At 55.7% G+C, this 22,500-nt stretch overlaps 14 non-coding genes across 14 annotated transcripts; all 14 read right to left on the reverse strand.

Annotated features, from left to right (window-relative positions):
* Positions 1–117: 117 nt before the first annotated feature.
* Positions 118–189, reverse strand: TRNAP-AGG (transfer RNA proline (anticodon AGG)). Its single transcript has one exon. It is a non-coding gene; the product is annotated as a tRNA-Pro (tRNA).
* Positions 190–1,883: 1,694 nt separating this feature from the next.
* On the reverse strand, positions 1,884–1,955 carry TRNAP-AGG (transfer RNA proline (anticodon AGG)). Its single transcript has one exon. It is a non-coding gene; the product is annotated as a tRNA-Pro (tRNA).
* Positions 1,956–2,765: 810 nt separating this feature from the next.
* Positions 2,766–2,877, reverse strand: TRNAL-CAA (transfer RNA leucine (anticodon CAA)). The gene is made up of 2 exons: positions 2,840–2,877; positions 2,766–2,811 (listed from the first exon to the last, which is right to left on the reverse strand). It is a non-coding gene; the product is annotated as a tRNA-Leu (tRNA).
* Positions 2,878–4,536: 1,659 nt separating this feature from the next.
* On the reverse strand, positions 4,537–4,648 carry TRNAL-CAA (transfer RNA leucine (anticodon CAA)). Its single transcript has 2 exons — positions 4,611–4,648; positions 4,537–4,582 (listed from the first exon to the last, which is right to left on the reverse strand). It is a non-coding gene; the product is annotated as a tRNA-Leu (tRNA).
* Positions 4,649–4,936: 288 nt separating this feature from the next.
* Positions 4,937–5,009, reverse strand: TRNAV-AAC (transfer RNA valine (anticodon AAC)). Its single transcript has one exon. It is a non-coding gene; the product is annotated as a tRNA-Val (tRNA).
* A 449-nt stretch (positions 5,010–5,458) lies between these two features.
* Positions 5,459–5,530, reverse strand: TRNAP-AGG (transfer RNA proline (anticodon AGG)). Its single transcript has one exon. It is a non-coding gene; the product is annotated as a tRNA-Pro (tRNA).
* A 2,992-nt stretch (positions 5,531–8,522) lies between these two features.
* Positions 8,523–8,595, reverse strand: TRNAV-AAC (transfer RNA valine (anticodon AAC)). The gene has a single exon. It is a non-coding gene; the product is annotated as a tRNA-Val (tRNA).
* Positions 8,596–9,044: 449 nt separating this feature from the next.
* On the reverse strand, positions 9,045–9,116 carry TRNAP-AGG (transfer RNA proline (anticodon AGG)). The gene has a single exon. It is a non-coding gene; the product is annotated as a tRNA-Pro (tRNA).
* A 1,694-nt stretch (positions 9,117–10,810) lies between these two features.
* Positions 10,811–10,882, reverse strand: TRNAP-AGG (transfer RNA proline (anticodon AGG)). Its single transcript has one exon. It is a non-coding gene; the product is annotated as a tRNA-Pro (tRNA).
* Positions 10,883–13,864: 2,982 nt separating this feature from the next.
* Positions 13,865–13,937, reverse strand: TRNAV-AAC (transfer RNA valine (anticodon AAC)). The gene has a single exon. It is a non-coding gene; the product is annotated as a tRNA-Val (tRNA).
* A 449-nt stretch (positions 13,938–14,386) lies between these two features.
* Positions 14,387–14,458, reverse strand: TRNAP-AGG (transfer RNA proline (anticodon AGG)). The gene has a single exon. It is a non-coding gene; the product is annotated as a tRNA-Pro (tRNA).
* Positions 14,459–17,439: 2,981 nt separating this feature from the next.
* Positions 17,440–17,512, reverse strand: TRNAV-AAC (transfer RNA valine (anticodon AAC)). Its single transcript has one exon. It is a non-coding gene; the product is annotated as a tRNA-Val (tRNA).
* A 448-nt stretch (positions 17,513–17,960) lies between these two features.
* Positions 17,961–18,032, reverse strand: TRNAP-AGG (transfer RNA proline (anticodon AGG)). The gene has a single exon. It is a non-coding gene; the product is annotated as a tRNA-Pro (tRNA).
* Positions 18,033–19,726: 1,694 nt separating this feature from the next.
* On the reverse strand, positions 19,727–19,798 carry TRNAP-AGG (transfer RNA proline (anticodon AGG)). The gene has a single exon. It is a non-coding gene; the product is annotated as a tRNA-Pro (tRNA).
* Between the last annotated feature and the right edge of the window lie 2,702 nt (positions 19,799–22,500).

Consider the following 22,500-nt stretch of genomic DNA (forward strand, 5'->3'; position numbering starts at 1 on the left):
GCTTAAAAGCAGCCAACCATTGGCGACGGGCATCGAACCAGATACGGTCACGCACAAACTATTTTTGGGGGGGAATTGGGGACTCTGTGTTTTTTGTTTTCGGCGCTCCAAAAAAAAGGGCTCGTCCGGGATTTGAACCCGGGACCTCTCGCACCCTAAGCGAGAATCATACCCCTAGACCAACGAGCCACCGCATGCAGAGAGCAGTGAGGGGGAGGGGGGTGGTCTGCTTACCTCACTTGGCGCCATGCCCCAGTCTCTCCACGGCCTGACCCCTGCGTGTCACGTGGCCTGCCCCTGGCGCAAGCGCAGAGGACTGAGCTGCCTCTCAAGCAGAGAAACAAGAAGAAGAGCGGCAGCCTTCGCTGGCCAAAGGCCATCTGCTGCCGCTCGATCGGGCTCGATCAGGCGAGATATATGTGGCCGACCGGCCTAGAGCGCAAACCTGTGCTGCTCAGGGTGGGCAGCTTCCCAGCAGGAGGATGTGTCTTGAAAGCCGACAGAGGCAAGAAGGCGCACTCCCTCAGCCCGCTCCAACCTCTGGATTCCTGCGAATTTCAGAAGAGAACTCTGGGGCAGCATGGCTTCTGTCATCTCCCAACAGCCTCTCTGTTCTTGCTATGTAAATACCTTTACATCCCCCGAACTGAGCATGTCTGTTTTTTTATTTTTATTTTGCTGAGGTGTGGTGCCTTCAACGACCGACAGGTGGCAGGAGAGCACTTTCTCCAACTGTGAAGGGGACTTTTTTCACTTCCTGAGTAGACTGGGCTCAGTGACATATGCCACCAAACCAGCCACTAGAAAATGCGGGTTTTGCAGCCGTGGGCCAGTGGGGGTTTAAGGGCAGGTGTGCCTGCGGCGTCCCTGGCAGACAGCTCCAGTTGCAAGGCAGCAGAAGAGAACAGGGAGGCTTGCCGGGAGCTGCTTTCGGGGGCCCCCACGAGGTTTTCCGCAAGCCTTACACTCTGAAATGTGCTCAAAAAAATGGGCCCGGCTTGTCAGGAGTGGGATTTGAACCCACTCCTCCAATCGGAGACCAGAACACCCAGATGCAGGGAAGAGCTGCGCCTCTTGAGTCTGGCGCCTTAGACCACTTGGCCACCCTGACAGCTATGGGCAGGATTGGGAAAGATTCTTCAGTACCCAATGTCGCCAGGTGCCAGCGCCGGTTTTCATGCCCCGATCTCTGCATCAAAAGTACCCAAACACTCACTTAAGGACCCAGGGATGGCAGGAAACGCCCACTGATGGAGCCAGTGGACAGTTTGCAGGGTGCAAATAAGGGCTGGCCTCAGATCACTCATGGCGTAGTGCCGGCCTGTCGAAACCTGCATGCGGTCAAATGTGTCCGATTGACATTGTGGAAATAAAAAGAAACCAGCACCATGTTTCTGCCCGGTCTCGAAGTGATAACCACTACACTACAGAAACAGCTCTGGTAGGCTGCGCTCTGGTGTGCTGGGACAGCTTTCAGTTGAAAGGCTTTGTGGCACTGATGTCTCATGGGGCCCGCTGGTACCTGCCAGGTGGCACACACCAACGTGAAAGTTTGGCGCAAGCCTGCGCCGGACCTACATGGCAGCACTCACAGCACCTCACACACAGGCTGCAGACACATACAAAAGACCAAGCTGGATGCAACAGTGGCGCGAGCCATGGCAGTCCCCACCCAGAAGGCATGTCCAAACCTTTATACATCAGCTCGCCGCCAGCGCATCATTACAAAGGAGGGGGAATTTCCAACACTGCCTCTTGGGCCATGGGCTTAAAAGCAGCCAACCATTGGCGACGGGCATCGAACCAGATACGGTCACGCACAAACTATTTTTGGGGGGGAATTGGGGACTCTGTGTTTTTTGTTTTCGGCGCTCCAAAAAAAAGGGCTCGTCCGGGATTTGAACCCGGGACCTCTCGCACCCTAAGCGAGAATCATACCCCTAGACCAACGAGCCACCGCATGCAGAGAGCAGTGAGGGGGAGGGGGGTGGTCTGCTTACCTCACTTGGCGCCATGCCCCAGTCTCTCCACGGCCTGACCCCTGCGTGTCACGTGGCCTGCCCCTGGCGCAAGCGCAGAGGACTGAGCTGCCTCTCAAGCAGAGAAACAAGAAGAAGAGCGGCAGCCTTCGCTGGCCAAAGGCCATCTGCTGCCGCTCGATCGGGCTCGATCAGGCGAGATATATGTGGCCGACCGGCCTAGAGCGCAAACCTGTGCTGCTCAGGGTGGGCAGCTTCCCAGCAGGAGGATGTGTCTTGAAAGCCGACAGAGGCAAGAAGGCGCACTCCCTCAGCCCGCTCCAACCTCTGGATTCCTGCGAATTTCAGAAGAGAACTCTGGGGCAGCATGGCTTCTGTCATCTCCCAACAGCCTCTCTGTTCTTGCTATGTAAATACCTTTACATCCCCCGAACTGAGCATGTCTGTTTTTTTATTTTTATTTTGCTGAGGTGTGGTGCCTTCAACGACCGACAGGTGGCAGGAGAGCACTTTCTCCAACTGTGAAGGGGACTTTTTTCACTTCCTGAGTAGACTGGGCTCAGTGACATATGCCACCAATCCAGCCACTAGAAAATGCAGGTTTTGCAGCCGTGGGCCAGTGGGGGTTTAAGGGCAGGTGTGCCTCCGGCGTCTCTGGCAGACAGCTCCAGTTGCAAGGCAGCAGAAGAGAACAGGGAGGCTTGCCGGGCGCTGCATTCGGGGTCCCCCACGAGGTTTTCCGCAAGCCTTACACTCTGAAATGTGCTCAAAAAAATGAGCCCGGCTTGTCAGGAGTGGGATTTGAACCCACGCCTCCAATCGGAGACCAGAACACCCAGATGCAGGGAAGAGCTGCGCCTCTTGAGTCTGGCGCCTTAGACCACTCGGCCACCCTGACAGCTATGGGCAGGATTGGGAAAGATTCTTCAGTACCCAATGTCGCCAGGTGCCAGCGCCGGTTTTCATGCCCCGATCTCTGCATCAAAAGTACCCAAACACTCACTTAAGGACCCAGGGATGGCAGGAAACGCCCACTGATGGAGCCAGTGGACAGTTTGCAGGGTGCAAATAAGGGCTGGCCTCAGATCACTCATGGCGTAGTGCCGGCCTGTCCATACCTGTCGAAACCTGCATGCGGTCAAATGTGTCCGATTGACATTGTGGAAATAAAAAGAAACCAGCACCATGTTTCTGCCCGGTCTCGAACCGGGGACCTTTCGTGTATTAGGCGAATGTGATAACCACTACACTACAGAAACAGCTCTGGTAGGCTGTGCTCTCGTGCGCTGGGACAGCTTTCAGTTGACAGGCTTTGTGGCACTGATGTCTCATGGGGCCCGCTGGTGCCTGCCAGGTGGCACACACCAACGTGAAAGTTTGGCGCAAGCCTGCGCCGGACCTACATGGCAGCACTCACAGCACCTCACACACAGGCTGCAGACACATACAAAAGACCAAGCTGGAAGCAACAGTGACGCGAGCCACGGCAGTCCCCACCCAGAAGGCATGTCCAAACCTTTATACATCAGCTCGCTGCCAGCGCATCAATACAAAGGAGGGGGAATTTCCAACACTGCCTCTTGGACCATGGGCTTAAAATCAGCCAACCATTGGCGATGGGCATCGAACCAGATACGGTCACGCACAAACTATTTTTGGGGGGGAATTGGGGACTCTGTGTCTTTTGTTTTCGGCGCACCAAAAAAAAGGGCTCATCCAGGATTTGAACCCGGGACCTCTAGCACCCACAGCGAGAATCATACCCCTAGACCAACAAGCCACCTCACTGGCGCCATGCCCCAGTCGCTCCACGGCCTGATCCCAGCGTGTCACGTGGCCTGCCCCTGGCGCGAGCGCAGAGGACTGAGCTGCCTCTCAAGCAGAGAAACAAGAAGAAGAGCGGCAGCCTTCGCTGGCCAAAGGCCATCTGCTGCCGCTCGATCGGGCTCGATCAGGCTCGATCAGGCGAGATATATGTGGCCGACCGGCTTAGAGCGCAAACCTGTGCTGCTCAGGGTGGGCAGCTTCCCAGCAGGAGGATGTGTCTTGAAAGCCGACAGAGGTAAGAAGGCGCACTCCCTCAGCCCGTTCCAACCTCTGGATTCCTGCGAATTTCAGAAGAGAACTCTGGGGCAGCATGGCTTCTGTCATCTCCCAACAGCCTCTCTGTCCTTGCTATGTAAATACCTTTACAGCCCCCTGGACTGAGCATGTCTGTTTTTTTATTTTTATTTTGCTGAGGTGTGGTGCCTTCAACGACCGACAGGTGGCAGGAGAGCACTTTCTCCAACTGTGAAGGGGACTTTTTTCACTTCCTGAGTAGACTGGGCTCAGTGACATATGCCACCAAACCAGCCACTAGAAAATGCGGGTTTTGCAGCCGTGGGCCAGTGGGGGTTTAAGGGCAGGTGTACCTGCGGCGTCCCTGGCAGACAGCTCCAGTTGCAAGGCAGCAGAAGAGAACAGGGAGGCTTGCCGGGCGCTGCATTCGGGGTCCCTCACGAGGTTTTCCGCAAGCCTTACACTCTGAAATGTGCTCAAAAAAATGAGCCCGGCTTGTCAGGAGTGGGATTTGAACCCACGCCTCCAATCGGAGACCAGAACACCCAGATGCAGGGAAGAGCTGCGCCTCTTGAGTCTGGCGCCTTAGACCACTCGGCCACCCTGACAGCTATGGGCAGGACTGGGAAAGATTCTTCAGTACCCAATGTCGCCAGGTGCCAGCGCCAGTTTTCATGCCCCGATCTCTGCATCAAAAGTACCCAAACACTCACTTAAGGACCCATGGATGGCAAGAAACGCCCACTGATGGAGCCAGTTGACAGTTTGCAGGGTGCAAATAAGGGCTGGCCTCAGATCACTCATGGCGTAGTGCCGGCCTGTCCATACCTGTCGAAACCTGCATGCGGTCAAATGCGTCCGATTGACATTGTGGAAATAAAAAGAAACCAGCACCATGTTTCTGCCCGGTCTGGAACCGGGGACCTTTCGCGTGTTAGGCGAACGTGATAACCACTACACTACAGAAACAGCTTTGATAGGCTGCGCTCTCGTGTGCTGGGACAGTTTTCAGTTGAAAGGCTTTGTGGCACTGATGTCTCATTGGGCCCGCTGGTGCCTGCCAGGTGGCACACACCAACGTGAAAGTTTGGCGCAAGCCTGCGCCGGACCTACATGGCAGCACACACAGCACCTCACACACAGGCTGCAGACACATACAAAAGACCAAGCTGGATGCAACAGTGGCGCGAGCCATGGCAGTCCCCACCCAGAAGGCATGTCCAAACCTTTATACATCAGCTCGCCGCCAGCGCATCATTACAAAGGAGGGGGAATTTCCAACACTGCCTCTTGGGCCATGGACTTAAAAGCAGCCAACCATTGGCGACGGGCATCGAACCAGATACGGTCACGCACAAACTATTTTTGGGGGGGAATTGGGGACTCTGTGTTTTTTGTTTTCGGCGCTCCAAAAAAAAGGGCTCGTCCGGGATTTGAACCCGGGACCTCTCGCACCCTAAGCGAGAATCATACCCCTAGACCAACGAGCCACCGCATGCAAATAGCAGTAGGGGGGGGGGGGGTGGTCTGCTTACCTCACTTGGCGCCATGCCCCAGTCGCTCCACCGCCTGACCCCTGCGTGTCACGTGGCCTGTCCCTGGCGCAAGCGCAGAGGACTGAGCTGCCTCTCAAGCAGAGAAACAAGAAGAAGAGCGGCAGCCTTCGCTGGCCAAAGGCCATCTGCTGCCGCTCGATCGGGCTCGATCAGGCGAGATCAGGCGAGATATATGTGGCCGACCGGCCTAGAGCGCAAACCTGTGCTGCTCAGGGTGGGCAGCTTCCCAGCAGGAGGATGTGTCTTGAAAGCCGACAGAGGCAAGAAGGCGCACTCCCTCAGCCCGCTCCAACCTCTGGATTCCTCTGAATTTCAGAAGAGAACTTTGGGGCAGCATGGCTTCTGTCATCTCCCAACAGCCTCTCTGTCCTTGCTATGTAAATACCTTTACAGCCCCCTGGACTGAGCATGTCTGTTTTTTTATTTTTATTTTGCTGAGGTGTGGTGCCTTCAAAGACCGACAGGTGGCAGGAGAGCACTTTCTCCAACTGTGAAGGGGACTTTTTTCACTTCCTGAGTAGACTGGGCTCAGTGACATATGCCACCATGCCAGCCACTAGAAAATGCGGGTTTTGCAGCCGTGGGCCAGTGGGGGTTTAAGGGCAGGTGTGCCTGCGGCGTCTCTGGCAGACAGCTCCAGTTGCAAGGCAGCAGAAGAGAACAGGGAGGCTTGCCGGGCGCTGCATTTGGGGGCCCCCACGAGGTTTTCCGCAAGCCTTACACTCTGAAATGTGCTAAAAAAAATGAGCCCGGCTTGTCAGGAGTGGGATTTGAACCCACGCCTCCAATCGGAGACCAGCACACCCAGAGGCAGGGAAGAGCTGCGCCTCTTGAGTCTGGCGCCTTAGACCACTCGGCCACTCTGACAGCCATGGGCAGACCTGGGAAAGATTCTTCAGTACCCAATGTCGCCAGGTGCCAGCGTCAGTTTTCATGCCCCGATCTCTGGAGCAAAAGTACCCAAACACTCAGTTAAGGACCCAGGGGTAGCAGGAAACGCCCACTGATGGAGCCAGTGGACAGTTTGCAGGATGCAAATAAGGGCTGGCCTCAGATCACTCATGGCGTAGTGCCGGCCTGTCCATACCTGTCGAAACCTGCATGCGGTCAAATGTGTCCGATTCACATTGTGGAAATAAAGAGAAACCAGCACCATGTTTCTGCCCGGTCTCAAACCGGGGACCTTTTGCGTGTTAGGCGAATGTGATAACCACTACACTACAGAAACAGCTCTGGTAGGCTGCGCTCTCGTGCGCTGGGACAGCTTTCAGTTGACAGGCTTTGTGGCACTGATGTCTCATGGGGCCCGCTGGTGCCTGCCAGGTGGCACACACCAACGTGAAAGTTTGGCGCAAGCCTGCGCCGGACCTACATGGCAGCACTCACAGCACCTCACACACAGGCTGCAGACACATACAAAAGACCAAGCTGGAAGCAACAGTGACGCGAGCCACGGCAGTCCCCACCCAGAAGGCATGTCCAAACCTTTATACATCAGCTCGCTGCCAGCGCATCATTACAAAGGAGGGGGAATTTCCAACACTGCCTCTTGGACCATGGGCTTAAAATCAGCCAACCATTGGCGATGGGCATCGAACCAGATACGGTCACGCACAAACTATTTTTGGGGGGGAATTGGGGACTCTGTGTCTTTTGTTTTCGGCGCACCAAAAAAAAGGGCTCATCCAGGATTTGAACCCGGGACCTCTAGCACCCACAGCGAGAATCATACCCCTAGACCAACAAGCCACCTCACTGGCGCCATGCCCCAGTCGCTCCACGGCCTGATCCCAGCGTGTCACGTGGCCTGCCCCTGGCGCGAGCGCAGAGGACTGAGCTGCCTCTCAAGCAGAGAAACAAGAAGAAGAGCGGCAGCCTTCGCTGGCCAAAGGCCATCTGCTGCTGCTCGATCGGGCTCGATCAGGCTCGATCAGGCGAGATATATGTGGCCGACCGGCTTAGAGCGCAAACCTGTGCTGCTCAGGGTGGGCAGCTTCCCAGCAGGAGGATGTGTCTTGAAAGCCGACAGAGGTAAGAAGGCGCACTCCCTCAGCCCGTTCCAACCTCTGGATTCCTGCGAATTTCAGAAGAGAACTCTGGGGCAGCATGGCTTCTGTCATCTCCCAACAGCCTCTCTGTCCTTGCTATGTAAATACCTTTACAGCCCCCTGGACTGAGCATGTCTGTTTTTTTATTTTTATTTTGCTGAGGTGTGGTGCCTTCAACGACCGACAGGTGGCAGGAGAGCACTTTCTCCAACTGTGAAGGGGACTTTTTTCACTTCCTGAGTAGACTGGGCTCAGTGACATATACCACCAAACCAGCCACTAGAAAATGCGGGTTTTGCAGCCGTGGGCCAGTGGGGGTTTAAGGGCAGGTGTGCCTGCGGCGTCCCTGGCAGACAGCTCCAGTTGCAAGGCAGCAGAAGAGAACAGGGAGGCTTGCCGGGAGCTGCATTCGGGGGCCCCCACGAGGTTTTCCGCAAGCCTTACACTCTGAAATGTGCTCAAAAAAATGGGCCCGGCTTGTCAGGAGTGGGATTTGAACCCACTCCTCCAATCGGAGACCAGAACACCCAGATGCAGGGAAGAGCTGCGCCTCTTGAGTCTGGCGCCTTAGACCACTTGGCCACCCTGACAGCTATGGGCAGGATTGGGAAAGATTCTTCAGTACCCAATGTCGCCAGGTGCCAGCGCCGGTTTTCATGCCCCGATCTCTGCATCAAAAGTACCCAAACACTCACTTAAGGACCCAGGGATGGCAGGAAACGCCCACTGATGGAGCCAGTGGACAGTTTGCAGGGTGCAAATAAGGGCTGGCCTCAGATCACTCATGGCGTAGTGCCGGCCTGTCCATACCTGTCGAAACCTGCATGCGGTCAAATGCGTCCGATTGACATTGTGGAAATAAAAAGAAACCAGCACCATGTTTCTGCCCGGTCTCGAACCGGGGACCTTTCGCGTGTTAGGCGAACGTGATAACCACTACACTACAGAAACAGCTTTGATAGGCTGCGCTCTCGTGTGCTGGGACAGTTTTCAGTTGAAAGGCTTTGTGGCACTGATGTCTCATTGGGCCCGCTGGTGCCTGCCAGGTGGCACACACCAACGTGAAAGTTTGGCGCAAGCCTGCGCCGGACCTACATGGCAGCACACACAGCACCTCACACACAGGCTGCAGACACATACAAAAGACCAAGCTGGATGCAACAGTGGCGCGAGCCATGGCAGTCCCCACCCAGAAGGCATGTCCAAACCTTTATACATCAGCTCGCCGCCAGCGCATCATTACAAAGGAGGGGGAATTTCCAACACTGCCTCTTGGGCCATGGACTTAAAAGCAGCCAACCATTGGCGACGGGCATCGAACCAGATACGGTCACGCACAAACTATTTTTGGGGGGGAATTGGGGACTCTGTGTTTTTTGTTTTCGGCGCTCCAAAAAAAAGGGCTCGTCCGGGATTTGAACCCGGGACCTCTCGCACCCTAAGCGAGAATCATACCCCTAGACCAACGAGCCACCGCATGCAGAGAGCAGTGAGGGGGAGGGGGGTGGTCTGCTTACCTCACTTGGCGCCATGCCCCAGTCTCTCCACGGCCTGACCCCTGCGTGTCACGTGGCCTGCCCCTGGCGCAAGCGCAGAGGACTGAGCTGCCTCTCAAGCAGAGAAACAAGAAGAAGAGCGGCAGGCTTCGCTGGCCAAAGGCCATCTGCTGCCGCTCGATCGGGCTCGATCAGGCGAGATATATGTGGCCGACTGGCCTAGAGCGCAAACCTGTGCTGCTCAGGGTGGGCAGCTTCCCAGCAGGAGGATGTGTCTTGAAAGCCGACAGAGGCAAGAAGGCGCACTCCCTCAGCCCACTCCAACCTCTGGATTCCTGCGAATTTCAGAAGAGAACTCTGGGGCAGCATGGCTTCTGTCATCTCCCAACAGCCTCTCTGTTCTTGCTATGTAAATACCTTTACATCCCCCGAACTGAGCATGTCTGTTTTTTTATTTTTATTTTGCTGAGGTGTGGTGCCTTCAACGACCGACAGGTGGCAGGAGAGCACTTTCTCCAACTGTGAAGGGGACTTTTTTCACTTCCTGAGTAGACTGGGCTCAGTGACATATGCCACCAAACCAGCCACTAGAAAATGCGGGTTTTGCAGCCGTGGGCCAGTGGGGGTTTAAGGGCAGGTGTGCCTGCGGCGTCCCTGGCAGACAGCTCCAGTTGCAAGGCAGCAGAAGAGAACAGGGAGGCTTGCCGGGAGCTGCTTTCGGGGGCCCCCACGAGGTTTTCCGCAAGCCTTACACTCTGAAATGTGCTCAAAAAAATGGGCCCGGCTTGTCAGGAGTGGGATTTGAACCCACTCCTCCAATCGGAGACCAGAACACCCAGATGCAGGGAAGAGCTGCGCCTCTTGAGTCTGGCGCCTTAGACCACTTGGCCACCCTGACAGCTATGGGCAGGATTGGGAAAGATTCTTCAGTACCCAATGTCGCCAGGTGCCAGCGCCGGTTTTCATGCCCCGATCTCTGCATCAAAAGTACCCAAACACTCACTTAAGGACCCAGGGATGGCAGGAAACGCCCACTGATGGAGCCAGTGGACAGTTTGCAGGGTGCAAATAAGGGCTGGCCTCAGATCACTCATGGCGTAGTGCCGGCCTGTCGAAACCTGCATGCGGTCAAATGTGTCCGATTGACATTGTGGAAATAAAAAGAAACCAGCACCATGTTTCTGCCCGGTCTCGAAGTGATAACCACTACACTACAGAAACAGCTCTGGTAGGCTGCGCTCTGGTGTGCTGGGACAGCTTTCAGTTGAAAGGCTTTGTGGCACTGATGTCTCATGGGGCCCGCTGGTACCTGCCAGGTGGCACACACCAACGTGAAAGTTTGGCGCAAGCCTGCGCCGGACCTACATGGCAGCACTCACAGCACCTCACACACAGGCTGCAGACACATACAAAAGACCAAGCTGGATGCAACAGTGGCGCGAGCCATGGCAGTCCCCACCCAGAAGGCATGTCCAAACCTTTATACATCAGCTCGCCGCCAGCGCATCATTACAAAGGAGGGGGAATTTCCAACACTGCCTCTTGGGCCATGGGCTTAAAAGCAGCCAACCATTGGCGACGGGCATCGAACCAGATACGGTCACGCACAAACTATTTTTGGGGGGGAATTGGGGACTCTGTGTTTTTTGTTTTCGGCGCTCCAAAAAAAAGGGCTCGTCCGGGATTTGAACCCGGGACCTCTCGCACCCTAAGCGAGAATCATACCCCTAGACCAACGAGCCACCGCATGCAGAGAGCAGTGAGGGGGAGGGGGGTGGTCTGCTTACCTCACTTGGCGCCATGCCCCAGTCTCTCCACGGCCTGACCCCTGCGTGTCACCTGGCCTGCCCCTGGCGCAAGCGCAGAGGACTGAGCTGCCTCTCAAGCAGAGAAACAAGAAGAAGAGCGGCAGCCTTCGCTGGTCAAAGGCCATCTGCTGCCGCTCGATCGGGCTCGATCAGGCGAGATATATGTGGCCGACCGGCCTAGAGCGCAAACCTGTGCTGCTCAGGGTGGGCAGCTTCCCAGCAGGAGGATGTGTCTTGAAAGCCGACAGAGGCAAGAAGGCGCACTCCCTCAGCCCGCTCCAACCTCTGGATTCCTCTGAATTTCAGAAGAGAACTTTGGGGCAGCATGGCTTCTGTCATCTCCCAACAGCCTCTCTGTCCTTGCTATGTAAATACCTTTACAGCCCCCTGGACTGAGCATGTCTGTTTTTTTATTTTTATTTTGCTGAGGTGTGGTGCCTTCAACGACCGACAGGTGGCAGGAGAGCACTTTCTCCAACTGTGAAGGGGACTTTTTTCACTTCCTGAGTAGACTGGGCTCAGTGACATATGCCACCATGCCAGCCACTAGAAAATGCGGGTTTTGCAGCCGTGGGCCAGTGGGGGTTTAAGGGCAGGTGTGCCTGCGGCGTCTCTGGCAGACAGCTCCAGTTGCAAGGCAGCAGAAGAGAACAGGGAGGCTTGCCGGGCGCTGCATTTGGGGGCCCCCACGAGGTTTTCCGCAAGCCTTACACTCTGAAATGTGCTAAAAAAAATGAGCCCGGCTTGTCAGGAGTGGGATTTGAACCCACGCCTCCAATCGGAGACCAGCACACCCAGAGGCAGGGAAGAGCTGCGCCTCTTGAGTCTGGCGCCTTAGACCACTCGGCCACTCTGACAGCCATGGGCAGACCTGGGAAAGATTCTTCAGTACCCAATGTCGCCAGGTGCCAGCGTCAGTTTTCATGCCCCGATCTCTGGAGCAAAAGTACCCAAACACTCAGTTAAGGACCCAGGGGTAGCAGGAAACGCCCACTGATGGAGCCAGTGGACAGTTTGCAGGATGCAAATAAGGGCTGGCCTCAGATCACTCATGGCGTAGTGCCGGCCTGTCCATACCTGTCGAAACCTGCATGCGGTCAAATGTGTCCGATTCACATTGTGGAAATAAAGAGAAACCAGCACCATGTTTCTGCCCGGTCTCAAACCGGGGACCTTTTGCGTGTTAGGCGAATGTGATAACCACTACACTACAGAAACAGCTCTGGTAGGCTGCGCTCTCGTGCGCTGGGACAGCTTTCAGTTGACAGGCTTTGTGGCACTGATGTCTCATGGGGCCCGCTGGTGCCTGCCAGGTGGCACACACCAACGTGAAAGTTTGGCGCAAGCCTGCGCCGGACCTACATGGCAGCACTCACAGCACCTCACACACAGGCTGCAGACACATACAAAAGACCAAGCTGGAAGCAACAGTGACGCGAGCCACGGCAGTCCCCACCCAGAAGGCATGTCCAAACCTTTATACATCAGCTCGCTGCCAGCGCATCATTACAAAGGAGGGGGAATTTCCAACACTGCCTCTTGGACCATGGGCTTAAAATCAGCCAACCATTGGCGATGGGCATCGAACCAGATACGGTCACGCACAAACTATTTTTGGGGGGGAATTGGGGACTCTGTGTCTTTTGTTTTCGGCGCACCAAAAAAAAGGGCTCATCCAGGATTTGAACCCGGGACCTCTAGCACCCACAGCGAGAATCATACCCCTAGACCAACAAGCCACCTCACTGGCGCCATGCCCCAGTCGCTCCACGGCCTGATCCCAGCGTGTCACGTGGCCTGCCCCTGGCGCGAGCGCAGAGGACTGAGCTGCCTCTCAAGCAGAGAAACAAGAAGAAGAGCGGCAGCCTTCGCTGGCCAAAGGCCATCTGCTGCTGCTCGATCGGGCTCGATCAGGCTCGATCAGGCGAGATATATGTGGCCGACCGGCTTAGAGCGCAAACCTGTGCTGCTCAGGGTGGGCAGCTTCCCAGCAGGAGGATGTGTCTTGAAAGCCGACAGAGGTAAGAAGGCGCACTCCCTCAGCCCGTTCCAACCTCTGGATTCCTGCGAATTTCAGAAGAGAACTCTGGGGCAGCATGGCTTCTGTCATCTCCCAACAGCCTCTCTGTCCTTGCTATGTAAATACCTTTACAGCCCCCTGGACTGAGCATGTCTGTTTTTTTATTTTTATTTTGCTGAGGTGTGGTGCCTTCAACGACCGACAGGTGGCAGGAGAGCACTTTCTCCAACTGTGAAGGGGACTTTTTTCACTTCCTGAGTAGACTGGGCTCAGTGACATATGCCACCAAACCAGCCACTAGAAAATGCGGGTTTTGCAGCCGTGGGCCAGTGGGGGTTTAAGGGCAGGTGTGCCTGCGGCGTCCCTGGCAGACAGCTCCAGTTGCAAGGCAGCAGAAGAGAACAGGGAGGCTTGCCGGGAGCTGCATTCGGGGGCCCCCACGAGGTTTTCCGCAAGCCTTACACTCTGAAATGTGCTCAAAAAAATGGGCCCGGCTTGTCAGGAGTGGGATTTGAACCCACTCCTCCAATCGGAGACCAGAACACCCAGATGCAGGGAAGAGCTGCGCCTCTTGAGTCTGGCGCCTTAGACCACTTGGCCACCCTGACAGCTATGGGCAGGATTGGGAAAGATTCTTCAGTACCCAATGTCGCCAGGTGCCAGCGCCGGTTTTCATGCCCCGATCTCTGCATCAAAAGTACCCAAACACTCACTTAAGGACCCAGGGATGGCAGGAAACGCCCACTGATGGAGCCAGTGGACAGTTTGCAGGGTGCAAATAAGGGCTGGCCTCAGATCACTCATGGCGTAGTGCCGGCCTGTCCATACCTGTCGAAACCTGCATGCGGTCAAATGCGTCCGATTGACATTGTGGAAATAAAAAGAAACCAGCACCATGTTTCTGCCCGGTCTCGAACCGGGGACCTTTCGCGTGTTAGGCGAACGTGATAACCACTACACTACAGAAACAGCTTTGATAGGCTGCGCTCTCGTGTGCTGGGACAGTTTTCAGTTGAAAGGCTTTGTGGCACTGATGTCTCATTGGGCCCGCTGGTGCCTGCCAGGTGGCACACACCAACGTGAAAGTTTGGCGCAAGCCTGCGCCGGACCTACATGGCAGCACACACAGCACCTCACACACAGGCTGCAGACACATACAAAAGACCAAGCTGGATGCAACAGTGGCGCGAGCCATGGCAGTCCCCACCCAGAAGGCATGTCCAAACCTTTATACATCAGCTCGCCGCCAGCGCATCATTACAAAGGAGGGGGAATTTCCAACACTGCCTCTTGGGCCATGGACTTAAAAGCAGCCAACCATTGGCGACGGGCATCGAACCAGATACGGTCACGCACAAACTATTTTTGGGGGGGAATTGGGGACTCTGTGTTTTTTGTTTTCGGCGCTCCAAAAAAAAGGGCTCGTCCGGGATTTGAACCCGGGACCTCTCGCACCCTAAGCGAGAATCATACCCCTAGACCAACGAGCCACCGCATGCAGAGAGCAGTGAGGGGGAGGGGGGTGGTCTGCTTACCTCACTTGGCGCCATGCCCCAGTCTCTCCACGGCCTGACCCCTGCGTGTCACGTGGCCTGCCCCTGGCGCAAGCGCAGAGGACTGAGCTGCCTCTCAAGCAGAGAAACAAGAAGAAGAGCGGCAGGCTTCGCTGGCCAAAGGCCATCTGCTGCCGCTCGATCGGGCTCGATCAGGCGAGATATATGTGGCCGACCGGCCTAGAGCGCAAACCTGTGCTGCTCAGGGTGGGCAGCTTCCCAGCAGGAGGATGTGTCTTGAAAGCCGACAGAGGCAAGAAGGCGCACTCCCTCAGCCCACTCCAACCTCTGGATTCCTGCGAATTTCAGAAGAGAACTCTGGGGCAGCATGGCTTCTGTCATCTCCCAACAGCCTCTCTGTTCTTGCTATGTAAATACCTTTACATCCCCCGAACTGAGCATGTCTGTTTTTTTATTTTTATTTTGCTGAGGTGTGGTGCCTTCAACGACCGACAGGTGGCAGGAGAGCACTTTATCCAACTGTGAAGGGGACTTTTTTCACTTCCTGAGTAGACTGGGCTCAGTGACATATGCCACCAATCCAGCCACTAGAAAATGCAGGTTTTGCAGCCGTGGGCCAGTGGGGGTTTAAGGGCAGGTGTGCCTCCGGCGTCTCTGGCAGACAGCTCCAGTTGCAAGGCAGCAGAAGAGAACAGGGAGGCTTGCCGGGCGCTGCATTTGGGGGCCCCCACGAGGTTTTCCGCAAGCCTTACACTCTGAAATGTGCTAAAAAAAATGAGCCCGGCTTGTCAGGAGTGGGATTTGAACCCACGCCTCCAATCGGAGACCAGCACACCCAGAGGCAGGGAAGAGCTGCGCCTCTTGAGTCTGGCGCCTTAGACCACTCGGCCACTCTGACAGCCATGGGCAGACCTGGGAAAGATTCTTCAGTACCCAATGTCGCCAGGTGCCAGCGTCAGTTTTCATGCCCCGATCTCTGGAGCAAAAGTACCCAAACACTCAGTTAAGGACCCAGGGGTAGCAGGAAACGCCCACTGATGGAGCCAGTGGACAGTTTGCAGGATGCAAATAAGGGCTGGCCTCAGATCACTCATGGCGTAGTGCCGGCCTGTCCATACCTGTCGAAACCTGCATGCGGTCAAATGTGTCCGATTCACATTGTGGAAATAAAGAGAAACCAGCACCATGTTTCTGCCCGGTCTCAAACCGGGGACCTTTTGCGTGTTAGGCGAATGTGATAACCACTACACTACAGAAACAGCTCTGGTAGGCTGCGCTCTCGTGCGCTGGGACAGCTTTCAGTTGACAGGCTTTGTGGCACTGATGTCTCATGGGGCCCGCTGGTGCCTGCCAGGTGGCACACACCAACGTGAAAGTTTGGCGCAAGCCTGCGCCGGACCTACATGGCAGCACTCACAGCACCTCACACACAGGCTGCAGACACATACAAAAGACCAAGCTGGAAGCAACAGTGACGCGAGCCACGGCAGTCCCCACCCAGAAGGCATGTCCAAACCTTTATACATCAGCTCGCTGCCAGCGCATCATTACAAAGGAGGGGGAATTTCCAACACTGCCTCTTGGACCATGGGCTTAAAATCAGCCAACCATTGGCGATGGGCATCGAACCAGATACGGTCACGCACAAACTATTTTTGGGGGGGAATTGGGGACTCTGTGTCTTTTGTTTTCGGCGCACCAAAAAAAAGGGCTCATCCAGGATTTGAACCCGGGACCTCTAGCACCCACAGCGAGAATCATACCCCTAGACCAACAAGCCACCTCACTGGCGCCATGCCCCAGTCGCTCCACGGCCTGATCCCAGCGTGTCACGTGGCCTGCCCCTGGCGCGAGCGCAGAGGACTGAGCTGCCTCTCAAGCAGAGAAACAAGAAGAAGAGCGGCAGCCTTCGCTGGCCAAAGGCCATCTGCTGCTGCTCGATCGGGCTCGATCAGGCTCGATCAGGCGAGATATATGTGGCCGACCGGCTTAGAGCGCAAACCTGTGCTGCTCAGGGTGGGCAGCTTCCCAGCAGGAGGATGTGTCTTGAAAGCCGACAGAGGTAAGAAGGCGCACTCCCTCAGCCCGTTCCAACCTCTGGATTCCTGCGAATTTCAGAAGAGAACTCTGGGGCAGCATGGCTTCTGTCATCTCCCAACAGCCTCTCTGTCCTTGCTATGTAAATACCTTTACAGCCCCCTGGACTGAGCATGTCTGTTTTTTTATTTTTATTTTGCTGAGGTGTGGTGCCTTCAACGACCGACAGGTGGCAGGAGAGCACTTTCTCCAACTGTGAAGGGGACTTTTTTCACTTCCTGAGTAGACTGGGCTCAGTGACATATACCACCAAACCAGCCACTAGAAAATGCGGGTTTTGCAGCCGTGGGCCAGTGGGGGTTTAAGGGCAGGTGTGCCTGCGGCGTCCCTGGCAGACAGCTCCAGTTGCAAGGCAGCAGAAGAGAACAGGGAGGCTTGCCGGGAGCTGCATTCCGGGGCCCCCACGAGGTTTTCCGCAAGCCTTACACTCTGAAATGTGCTCAAAAAAATGGGCCCGGCTTGTCAGGAGTGGGATTTGAACCCACTCCTCCAATCGGAGACCAGAACACCCAGATGCAGGGAAGAGCTGCGCCTCTTGAGTCTGGCGCCTTAGACCACTTGGCCACCCTGACAGCTATGGGCAGGATTGGGAAAGATTCTTCAGTACCCAATGTCGCCAGGTGCCAGCGCCGGTTTTCATGCCCCGATCTCTGCATCAAAAGTACCCAAACACTCACTTAAGGACCCAGGGATGGCAGGAAACGCCCACTGATGGAGCCAGTGGACAGTTTGCAGGGTGCAAATAAGGGCTGGCCTCAGATCACTCATGGCGTAGTGCCGGCCTGTCCATACCTGTCGAAACCTGCATGCGGTCAAATGCGTCCGATTGACATTGTGGAAATAAAAAGAAACCAGCACCATGTTTCTGCCCGGTCTCGAACCGGGGACCTTTCGCGTGTTAGGCGAACGTGATAACCACTACACTACAGAAACAGCTTTGATAGGCTGCGCTCTCGTGTGCTGGGACAGTTTTCAGTTGAAAGGCTTTGTGGCACTGATGTCTCATTGGGCCCGCTGGTGCCTGCCAGGTGGCACACACCAACGTGAAAGTTTGGCGCAAGCCTGCGCCGGACCTACATGGCAGCACACACAGCACCTCACACACAGGCTGCAGACACATACAAAAGACCAAGCTGGATGCAACAGTGGCGCGAGCCATGGCAGTCCCCACCCAGAAGGCATGTCCAAACCTTTATACATCAGCTCGCCGCCAGCGCATCATTACAAAGGAGGGGGAATTTCCAACACTGCCTCTTGGGCCATGGACTTAAAAGCAGCCAACCATTGGCGACGGGCATCGAACCAGATACGGTCACGCACAAACTATTTTTGGGGGGGAATTGGGGACTCTGTGTTTTTTGTTTTCGGCGCTCCAAAAAAAGGGCTCGTCCGGGATTTGAACCCGGGACCTCTCGCACCCTAAGCGAGAATCATACCCCTAGACCAACGAGCCACCGCATGCAGAGAGCAGTGAGGGGGAGGGGGGTGGTCTGCTTACCTCACTTGGCGCCATGCCCCAGTCTCTCCACGGCCTGACCCCTGCGTGTCACGTGGCCTGCCCCTGGCGCAAGCGCAGAGGACTGAGCTGCCTCTCAAGCAGAGAAACAAGAAGAAGAGCGGCAGGCTTCGCTGGCCAAAGGCCATCTGCTGCCGCTCGATCGGGCTCGATCAGGCGAGATATATGTGGCCGACTGGCCTAGAGCGCAAACCTGTGCTGCTCAGGGTGGGCAGCTTCCCAGCAGGAGGATGTGTCTTGAAAGCCGACAGAGGCAAGAAGGCGCACTCCCTCAGCCCACTCCAACCTCTGGATTCCTGCGAATTTCAGAAGAGAACTCTGGGGCAGCATGGCTTCTGTCATCTCCCAACAGCCTCTCTGTTCTTGCTATGTAAATACCTTTACATCCCCCGAACTGAGCATGTCTGTTTTTTTATTTTTATTTTGCTGAGGTGTGGTGCCTTCAACGACCGACAGGTGGCAGGAGAGCACTTTCTCCAACTGTGAAGGGGACTTTTTTCACTTCCTGAGTAGACTGGGCTCAGTGACATATGCCACCAAACCAGCCACTAGAAAATGCGGGTTTTGCAGCCGTGGGCCAGTGGGGGTTTAAGGGCAGGTGTGCCTGCGGCGTCCCTGGCAGACAGCTCCAGTTGCAAGGCAGCAGAAGAGAACAGGGAGGCTTGCCGGGAGCTGCTTTCGGGGGCCCCCACGAGGTTTTCCGCAAGCCTTACACTCTGAAATGTGCTCAAAAAAATGGGCCCGGCTTGTCAGGAGTGGGATTTGAACCCACTCCTCCAATCGGAGACCAGAACACCCAGATGCAGGGAAGAGCTGCGCCTCTTGAGTCTGGCGCCTTAGACCACTTGGCCACCCTGACAGCTATGGGCAGGATTGGGAAAGATTCTTCAGTACCCAATGTCGCCAGGTGCCAGCGCCGGTTTTCATGCCCCGATCTCTGCATCAAAAGTACCCAAACACTCACTTAAGGACCCAGGGATGGCAGGAAACGCCCACTGATGGAGCCAGTGGACAGTTTGCAGGGTGCAAATAAGGGCTGGCCTCAGATCACTCATGGCGTAGTGCCGGCCTGTCGAAACCTGCATGCGGTCAAATGTGTCCGATTGACATTGTGGAAATAAAAAGAAACCAGCACCATGTTTCTGCCCGGTCTCGAAGTGATAACCACTACACTACAGAAACAGCTCTGGTAGGCTGCGCTCTGGTGTGCTGGGACAGCTTTCAGTTGAAAGGCTTTGTGGCACTGATGTCTCATGGGGCCCGCTGGTACCTGCCAGGTGGCACACACCAACGTGAAAGTTTGGCGCAAGCCTGCGCCGGACCTACATGGCAGCACTCACAGCACCTCACACACAGGCTGCAGACACATACAAAAGACCAAGCTGGATGCAACAGTGGCGCGAGCCATGGCAGTCCCCACCCAGAAGGCATGTCCAAACCTTTATACATCAGCTCGCCGCCAGCGCATCATTACAAAGGAGGGGGAATTTCCAACACTGCCTCTTGGGCCATGGGCTTAAAAGCAGCCAACCATTGGCGACGGGCATCGAACCAGATACGGTCACGCACAAACTATTTTTGGGGGGGAATTGGGGACTCTGTGTTTTTTGTTTTCGGCGCTCCAAAAAAAAGGGCTCGTCCGGGATTTGAACCCGGGACCTCTCGCACCCTAAGCGAGAATCATACCCCTAGACCAACGAGCCACCGCATGCAGAGAGCAGTGAGGGGGAGGGGGGTGGTCTGCTTACCTCACTTGGCGCCATGCCCCAGTCTCTCCACGGCCTGACCCCTGCGTGTCACCTGGCCTGCCCCTGGCGCAAGCGCAGAGGACTGAGCTGCCTCTCAAGCAGAGAAACAAGAAGAAGAGCGGCAGCCTTCGCTGGTCAAAGGCCATCTGCTGCCGCTCGATCGGGCTCGATCAGGCGAGATATATGTGGCCGACCGGCCTAGAGCGCAAACCTGTGCTGCTCAGGGTGGGCAGCTTCCCAGCAGGAGGATGTGTCTTGAAAGCCGACAGAGGCAAGAAGGCGCACTCCCTCAGCCCGCTCCAACCTCTGGATTCCTCTGAATTTCAGAAGAGAACTTTGGGGCAGCATGGCTTCTGTCATCTCCCAACAGCCTCTCTGTCCTTGCTATGTAAATACCTTTACAGCCCCCTGGACTGAGCATGTCTGTTTTTTTATTTTTATTTTGCTGAGGTGTGGTGCCTTCAACGACCGACAGGTGGCAGGAGAGCACTTTCTCCAACTGTGAAGGGGACTTTTTTCACTTCCTGAGTAGACTGGGCTCAGTGACATATGCCACCATGCCAGCCACTAGAAAATGCGGGTTTTGCAGCCGTGGGCCAGTGGGGGTTTAAGGGCAGGTGTGCCTGCGGCGTCTCTGGCAGACAGCTCCAGTTGCAAGGCAGCAGAAGAGAACAGGGAGGCTTGCCGGGCGCTGCATTTGGGGGCCCCCACGAGGTTTTCCGCAAGCCTTACACTCTGAAATGTGCTAAAAAAAATGAGCCCGGCTTGTCAGGAGTGGGATTTGAACCCACGCCTCCAATCGGAGACCAGCACACCCAGAGGCAGGGAAGAGCTGCGCCTCTTGAGTCTGGCGCCTTAGACCACTCGGCCACTCTGACAGCCGTGGGCAGACCTGGGAAAGATTCTTCAGTACCCAATGTCGCCAGGTGCCAGCGTCAGTTTTCATGCCCCGATCTCTGGAGCAAAAGTACCCAAACACTCAGTTAAGGACCCAGGGGTAGCAGGAAACGCCCACTGATGGAGCCAGTGGACAGTTTGCAGGATGCAAATAAGGGCTGGCCTCAGATCACTCATGGCGTAGTGCCGGCCTGTCCATACCTGTCGAAACCTGCATGCGGTCAAATGTGTCCGATTCACATTGTGGAAATAAAGAGAAACCAGCACCATGTTTCTGCCCGGTCTCAAACCGGGGACCTTTTGCGTGTTAGGCGAATGTGATAACCACTACACTACAGAAACAGCTCTGGTAGGCTGCGCTCTCGTGCGCTGGGACAGCTTTCAGTTGACAGGCTTTGTGGCACTGATGTCTCATGGGGCCCGCTGGTGCCTGCCAGGTGGCACACACCAACGTGAAAGTTTGGCGCAAGCCTGCGCCGGACCTACATGGCAGCACTCACAGCACCTCACACACAGGCTGCAGACACATACAAAAGACCAAGCTGGAAGCAACAGTGACGCGAGCCACGGCAGTCCCCACCCAGAAGGCATGTCCAAACCTTTATACATCAGCTCGCTGCCAGCGCATCATTACAAAGGAGGGGGAATTTCCAACACTGCCTCTTGGACCATGGGCTTAAAATCAGCCAACCATTGGCGATGGGCATCGAACCAGATACGGTCACGCACAAACTATTTTTGGGGGGGAATTGGGGACTCTGTGTCTTTTGTTTTCGGCGCACCAAAAAAAAGGGCTCATCCAGGATTTGAACCCGGGACCTCTAGCACCCACAGCGAGAATCATACCCCTAGACCAACAAGCCACCTCACTGGCGCCATGCCCCAGTCGCTCCACGGCCTGATCCCAGCGTGTCACGTGGCCTGCCCCTGGCGCGAGCGCAGAGGACTGAGCTGCCTCTCAAGCAGAGAAACAAGAAGAAGAGCGGCAGCCTTCGCTGGCCAAAGGCCATCTGCTGCTGCTCGATCGGGCTCGATCAGGCTCGATCAGGCGAGATATATGTGGCCGACCGGCTTAGAGCGCAAACCTGTGCTGCTCAGGGTGGGCAGCTTCCCAGCAGGAGGATGTGTCTTGAAAGCCGACAGAGGTAAGAAGGCGCACTCCCTCAGCCCGTTCCAACCTCTGGATTCCTGCGAATTTCAGAAGAGAACTCTGGGGCAGCATGGCTTCTGTCATCTCCCAACAGCCTCTCTGTCCTTGCTATGTAAATACCTTTACAGCCCCCTGGACTGAGCATGTCTGTTTTTTTATTTTTATTTTGCTGAGGTGTGGTGCCTTCAACGACCGACAGGTGGCAGGAGAGCACTTTCTCCAACTGTGAAGGGGACTTTTTTCACTTCCTGAGTAGACTGGGCTCAGTGACATATGCCACCAAACCAGCCACTAGAAAATGCGGGTTTTGCAGCCGTGGGCCAGTGGGGGTTTAAGGGCAGGTGTGCCTGCGGCGTCCCTGGCAGACAGCTCCAGTTGCAAGGCAGCAGAAGAGAACAGGGAGGCTTGCCGGGAGCTGCATTCGGGGGCCCCCACGAGGTTTTCCGCAAGCCTTACACTCTGAAATGTGCTCAAAAAAATGGGCCCGGCTTGTCAGGAGTGGGATTTGAACCCACTCCTCCAATCGGAGACCAGAACACCCAGATGCAGGGAAGAGCTGCGCCTCTTGAGTCTGGCGCCTTAGACCACTTGGCCACCCTAACAGCTATGG

Source organism: Ambystoma mexicanum, chromosome 2q (genome assembly GCF_040938575.1).
Source record: "Ambystoma mexicanum isolate Mex_15411 chromosome 2q, UKY_AmexF1_1, whole genome shotgun sequence".
In the NCBI taxonomy this organism is placed as follows: Eukaryota; Metazoa; Chordata; class Amphibia; order Caudata; family Ambystomatidae; genus Ambystoma; species Ambystoma mexicanum.